Consider the following 7,300-nt stretch of genomic DNA (forward strand, 5'->3'; position numbering starts at 1 on the left):
ACTGAATAAAAAAAAAAAAAAAAAAACAGAACCAAATATACTTACCCTTATATAAATATTGGAAAAAGAAAAAAAAAAAAGAAAAGAAAAACTAACCTTAGCATTATTTGTCCATTGATAAAGTTAGTATTGCAAAATTATGATATCAACAGCTAAATACGAAAATTTATTATTTCTTCAAAGTCTCTCATTTATATGTACAGGTATTTGGTTTCCTCAAATATTTCATTGGTCCCATTGCATTTACAAATATATAAAATTATATATTAGAAAATTCAAAGAAATTCTAGTTCCTACATCCTGTTTATACTTTAGAAATTATTGAGCAAAATCTTGAAATTTTTATTCCATTGTAAAGATATTTGAATATATAGCAGCAATGTCACATACATATGCTCACTCCACTTGAACTTTCCCACGGTCAACTAACCTTTAAACTTATTAGCCTTAAAAAAAGTGCCTTGCAAGTTGTTACTTGTTAAATATATATGTTAGTATGATTACTTATAATTCATTTTTTTTATATATTTTTATTATTTTTCAAATACAGTATAAAAATTCAATATTTTTAGTCATATTTATCACATAAATAAAAATAGGTGCAAATCACCACTATACATATCTAGTATTTAATAAAAAAATTTTAATATTTTTTTTAAAATAGATTTTTTCACAAAATGGAATAGTTATAAAATTGAAAATGAAAAATCTTGTCACATATAAAAATAAATATACACATAAATTATTGGTAATCAAATTTCAAAATTTCTTTTTGTGATAGTCTACCAAAATAAAGAATTAAAATTAAAATTAGCTAAATGATCATTGGCACATCTTATTAAAACATCTATATACATTCTTTCTTTTATGGTACAAACTTTAAAATCTATATATATAAAAATGATAATTAATAACGTTGTTGGAACTGGTGCTTGTAAAATTATTAGTAGCTTTTGGCATCGTCTTTGTTCTAGTTCTTTCTTATGTAAATTGGTAGTCTTATGTTAGTTTTTCCTTACAAAATAATTAAAAATATTTTCTTTTTCATTTTTACGGGATAAGGATTGGGAAGTTTTTACTGAATGCAATCTTCAGAATGTGTTCAATCCAATAGAAAGATACTTGATTGTAAATATAAATGTGTTCAATCCATTTCTTTTTTATATAGTAAGTTAGTCATGTTGAAATTTTCCTTTTTTTTGGTATTTGCTATCCATGGAAAAGTATTTTCATTTTAAACTTAAGTGTATTTGTTAAAAAATAAAAATGGCTAAATTATTTTTTTGCCCTATGATTTTATTTTGTGTGATTCGATACTAGAAGGAAAGCCTTCTGATTTGGTGGCTTCAGAGCCTAAAGAAGAAGAAGAAGAGGCTTCAATGGCGATGGCGTTTTCCTTTTCCAAAAAAGGGAGCACCAGAGCTCATGATGAAGAAAGCAAAGTGCAAATAAAAGAAAAGGTGAAAAGGCAAATAGAAGGAGAAAAAGTTACCTCTTGAAAAATCTTGCAGGAAATTGCAGAAGAAATGAAAATGGCGGTGAATCAGCTCCAAAATTGATAAAGGACACTTCAATCTTCAATTTATAAATAGGAAAAACAACCAAAAAAAGACGTTAGGAGTAGGAGAGAATGGAACGTCAACAGACGCAAAGTTGAAACAGGAGTACCCCTTAATGATGAAGTAAAGAAGCGCGCTGTTTTAAGAACTTTGACAATGCCAAAGGTGACATCTATTAAAGACAAGACATGAGCTAATAATAGTCAAACATTTAGGGCTTACGTGGAAGAATAGTATAAATAGGTGTTCAAAAATAACTTACAGTGTTGGAATAAACATTTGAACAGCCAAACGTAAATGATTCGTGCTACTTTAGGGGACTTTTGATAGGAACAGATTATTAATTTATACCGCACAAGTTTAGGAATCGAGCAGCATAAGAGTCGAGCAACCAATGAAGACTGAGCAGCATTCATATTCATTTGAATAAAGTAACGCTCAGTCAAAATAATCATTAAACGTCATTAATTGTTAAGATTTTCGCTCGATATTCATAGTTAAGATTCTTACCATAAATATATATAGTCAGTTACAATTCAAGATGTATTATAAATATTTGTATGAAAACCTAAAAAGGGCATTCAATTAATACACAAACAGCAATTTTGACATCTCTTTACAATTTTCTGAGTTTAACTCTATCAATTACCACAAAGGTATACAAAATAAAGAAACTTGTTATTTAGAATCGTTGCATATCAAAATGCTGTAATAAAACCACTAGAACCACTTTTCAGTATAACAATCTTTGCGTGTAATTAAACTATCACTAGAACCACTTTTTGAACTTCAAAATTATTTCAGCATAACAATCTTTGTATAACATTCCTTGAATGGGCTTAATATGCTCTTATTAGCAAAGGGATTTAATTTAAAATATGGCAATATTTCTTTGAAGGTCAAATCCTCACTATGCTTGCTTTACCATCAAAATAGAAGAACAAAAGGATTGATTATTTTCACCCATGGTGCGTCAACTATAGGTAGCATCACATTGGAGTCTCTCGACTTCAATTTGTCTCTTAAAAATTTCCAACAATTATTTTGATAATACAAAAGTGCTATTAGCCAGTTTCTAGGTGAATGGTCGGTTACATGTTGACGTAAAAACTATTTAAAAAAAAAGTGGCTAAAAATTGCCACATTAGATTAAAAAAATTAATGAATAACCAATTATAACAGGAGAGAGAAATTCAATTCTCATTCCATCATCTCTCTAGATCACCGACATCTTCTCACCTTCCTTTTTAAATTTTTTGACCAAATCTCCATGAAAGTCGACAATCTCGAGCTCTAAATATATCTAATCATCGCAAGGAAGCTCATTTGGGACTTGAATGGAGCGCTTTGAGCTCGATGAAAGAGAAATTGTTAAAAATTCGGCCATTGTAATGGAAGCAATTTCGACAACATAAGCCCATTCTGGTAATCTTAGTCCATAAGCTATGCATCAATCGACTACTCTTTGATGGTCAAGTAATTTCTCTCTAGTAGTTTCAAGATTTATGACTGATTTACAAAAGTACCGTGAAAGGTGGGTTGTTGTGGTTGTCAAAGCTTTTCCCTGCGACATGGCTCATCAACTGCACAAATGGATGTCGGAAACGAACTCATTGCTAGATTCCAAATGGTTTGGTGTAGGCTTCATGTGGTTCTGATAAGGTTCAATTTTTCAGCCATCGTGCTACGGTAGTTGGGTGATTGGTGAGTATCAGGTGAGGCTTCAAGAGGCAGGAGAGAGAGGGCACAAAAATTTGGAGAGAGAAAGAGAGAGAGTGATGTTTTTTTTAGCAACTTTTTATTTTTAAATAATTACAACATCAGCATGTAACCAGCCATTTACCTAGAAACTGATTAATAGCGCTTTTGTGTTATCAAAATAGTAGTAGGGACATTTTTAAGAGACAAATTGAAGTCTAGGAACTCTAATGTGATGGTACCTATAGTTTAGATATCGTGGGTGGAAAAAAAGTACAGCGCTCATAGTAACTTTTCATTGTGATCACAAAATGTACGCAATTGAATGCAATCATAAGAAAGTCAAAATAAAGGTTACAAATTATCAAAATAGAAAGTAGCTATACAGTAATGTCTGTCACTAGCAACTAATAAGACATTTATGTATCCAATTTAAAACCCAAAATAAAGACATGAAATAGGGTGGCTAAAATCTGATTTTTAAAACCGGAACCGTTAGTTCAAAATCGGCTAGAATCAGAACCAGAACTAGAACTGTGTGAAACCAGCTAAAACCAAAACTGTAACCGGAGGCTGTAGTCCGGTTCTGATTCTATGTTTTTTAAAACTGTGAATTGATGATTTCAAGAATCGATGGGAACGGACTGGAGCCAAAGGTTGTTAGAAATAATTAGAACCGGTGGTCTGATGGTTTAAACCAGTTGTTTCAACATATATTTTTTTTTATTTTCTCAAAACACATACAACGGCTAGTTTTAAGAGTATTGTGCAAGTTAAATTTTTTAGATTTACTATAAATATCTATTATTTTCATTCATCCTCGCACCCAATTATTCTCTTTGAAATTGTCCAAATTATTCTCAAATAATATCTCCAATCTCTAATTATTCTCTCTAATTTTTTTATACTCAATTTTTTTTCAAAGTTGCGTATAATTATTCTACAATGGCAAGCACAGCAAATTCAAGTTCAGCAAAGAGTAAGAAAAAGCTTAAAGAAATTTAATTTTTCCAACATTTTATAAATATTTAAATTTTGAACAAAAACTATTCTCTAATTTTTTATTTTAAAATTATGTGAACCGCAATCAGTTCCAAACTGGAACCATCAGTTTTCGATTCAATTAAACGGGAACCATCACTTTTCAATTCAATTTTAGTTCTCACCCCTAGATGAAAAGTGAAGGAAAAGCAACCATGAGAAACAACCCCACCAAATCTTTTCTTTAAAATAAAAAATAAAAAAAAAAAAAAAAAAAGAAGAAAAGAAAACGAAGGGGCAGAAACTTATCCGCCAATGCGCTAAAGAACATATCCATTGTTGGATTACTAATCAGTCTAATAGTGTTGCAAATGCACTACAGACTAAAGCTATTGAGTTTTTATTATGTTTTGTGTATAGCAAATATAATTTAATCAAAATTTAACTCAGTTCTAAATGCGGTATACAGAAAATCTTCTCAAGCTTGGTTTTATTCTAATGTAGAAATTTGCCAGGAATGATATCAAAAAAGAATGAACAGAACAAATGGACACTCTTGTATAATTGTGTTAGATCGGTCAATAATCTCTTCTCCTGCTGTCGACAAGATCACTGCCAAACTCTTCCTCATCATTTTCACATTGTTCTAAAAACTCTTTATAAGCTGGATTATAAGCAACTGCTGCGCGCAGATACTCTACAGCTTCAGCTTTGAGACCTTCAATACTCAAACAACTGAAAAACCAAGTTATTCCACTAATTAGTTTTATGAAAAAATAGTGAAAAAACAAGTAGAAAAGGCCAGAATGATTTGGAAGATGAATTTTTTAGTTGTGATTCTTAAACTACCATGTCAATGAAGACCATTAATCGGATATGGTTGCAAGCCGAAGAGCTTAACATTACTATTCCCAAAATTCATACCTTGCTAGCTTTACCAAACTATCAAAGTAATGGAATTTGCAATTTGGGTCCTCTGGCTCTTTTAAAGCTGCAACTCCTTCCAGATGAATGATTCCTTCTGCGTTCTTTCCCTTTCACATGGAAGGAACCACTGAGAGCACTAAAATTTGAATGCCTTGCCAACCAACCCAAATTGATGGCACGATAAATCTAAATAGCTATAAAAGTGAATGACATAAGAATATTATTAAACTTAAGAAACTTCATAATATTTATAGCATCCATTTCACTTGGAAGAGAATCAAAGATTTTGTTACTGAGTTTCACCTGCCGAACACAAGCAACACCAGCTCACGCAAGAATTAGAAGACTTATGTACTCGACGTCTGCTGGGTGACCATCAAGAAATAACTGATAAAATGTCAAAAGTCATTTCTGATTAGAGGTGTGCAATTTGGCATAAAAATTACTTGCACAAGTCAGAAAGAAGCTAAAGCTAGTTCCAAAGATTCTCAGAAAAAGATTATCATAAGATTACATTGCAATACAAGTACTTTATAGTGAGTGGGTGGATATGACATTGCTATAAGTCGAAATTCCATGATAATCATGAATCATGAAGAAGTAAATTCCTAACCAAGCCAAAGTTGACAAAGAATGGAAGGAAGAGGCAATATAGAGTACAGACCTTAGAAATAGCACGCTCCAAACGTTCTGTAGCCTCTGCATACATTTCTTTTTGCAGCAGAATCTGCCCCATAAAAACCAGAGCTTCTACAAAGTTAGGGTCCTTCTGAAGTGCCAGCCTGCAACCAGATAATAATGCAATAAAATCACCATAAACGAAGTTGGTATTTAGGAAAAGGACAAGGATTAAGAAGAAAAAAAAAGAGCAAGAGCAAATTACCGTAGCACAGGAATTGCTCTCTCTTTGGCCACTGGGTACAAGTTGGACTGACAGCTGTCAACAGTGTTAAAACAGAAAGTGAGAAAATTTAATATGCCTATCCAAGAACCAAATAATGCATCCAGTTTCTATTGTAGCCACTCACAGCAACCAGTTTCTTAGGGCTGAAATTTTCCACACAAACACTGCCCCTCATGCTTGGGGAATCCAATGTTGCTGTTTCTGGCACGCCCACTTCTTCATAACCTGCTGATGTTTAAGATTCCTCGGGTGGTAACCCTAATTTTGCCCGAACAGCAGAATGTTTGAGGGATAATTGCTGCACATTTAGTTGTCTTATACGAGTAATTGAGAACCTTTTTCTTTTGCTATTTTAGTTCATACCAAACATGAATATACGAAATTCAAGATGAATTCCACAAATTCTATTGGAATTCATTTATAGGAAACAAGGGCTTAATATTTCATTTAACAATCCACAGGTTGTGAAACATAAATGAAAATGGGAAACCAAAAAAGAATCCACCAAGCCGTTCCAAACCTTTCAGAGTTACAAGCATGTCTGCTCATGGGGAAAACAAGTTATTTTTCTTAGGCCCATAAAAGATACTAACCAACCTGGACAACACTTAATGAACTATTGGTGACCCAATAAACCAGGCTTCCCTGCAAAATCAAACAGACAAAGACAATTGTGAACCTGCATCAAGAAGAGGTTGAGAAGATACTGCCAAAATAAGTAGAAACCTTTCCAAACTGAAATGCAAATCATCAGAAATTATGGGGAAAACAAGAAGTGTCTTGGAGACCACCTAAAACATAAAGCCATGATCTTTGTTCAATTGGATAAAGAATGATTTAGAGTTAAGAAATAGGATTTTGCTTGTTTATTTGATGTTAAAATCAGAAATTCCTGTTTGAAGAGTACATAAAACGTAACTACATGTTAGCTCATTTATTTGGGATCTTTTTGGTCTCTCCTTTCTCGAGTTGGAAAAATAATAACTATAATACCAATAAATTAACATGGTAGCAAAACAATTGGATTAAGGGGAGAGCAAGACCGATCAGTAAATTAACACAGGTCGAGTGCAGAGAACAAAGATATAGAAAACTTTTGGTTAGCGACTTTTAGTAATTTTCATCGTCAACAAAAGGACAGGTAACAGATCATGTGATGGAAAGAATCGAAATGTCTGAAGGCTATTTTAATTTAATAGTTAATTAGGCTTCTCTTTAGAGATCTTTAACA

General features: G+C 32.2%; 1 long non-coding RNA gene across 1 annotated transcript; it reads right to left on the minus strand.

The window, feature by feature from the left end:
* Positions 1-4,630: 4,630 nt before the first annotated feature.
* Positions 4,631-7,069, minus strand: LOC105637127 (uncharacterized). Its single transcript, XR_016319767.1, has 6 exons — positions 6,194-7,069; positions 6,049-6,102; positions 5,830-5,947; positions 5,469-5,552; positions 5,163-5,359; positions 4,631-4,973 (listed from the first exon to the last, which is right to left on the minus strand). It is a non-coding gene; the product is annotated as an uncharacterized LOC105637127 (long non-coding RNA).
* Between the last annotated feature and the right edge of the window lie 231 nt (positions 7,070-7,300).

This window comes from Jatropha curcas, chromosome 1, assembly GCF_041381405.1.
Source record: "Jatropha curcas cultivar XTBG-Jc1 chromosome 1, XTBG_Jcur_1.0, whole genome shotgun sequence".
Taxonomy (NCBI): domain Eukaryota; kingdom Viridiplantae; phylum Streptophyta; class Magnoliopsida; order Malpighiales; family Euphorbiaceae; genus Jatropha; species Jatropha curcas.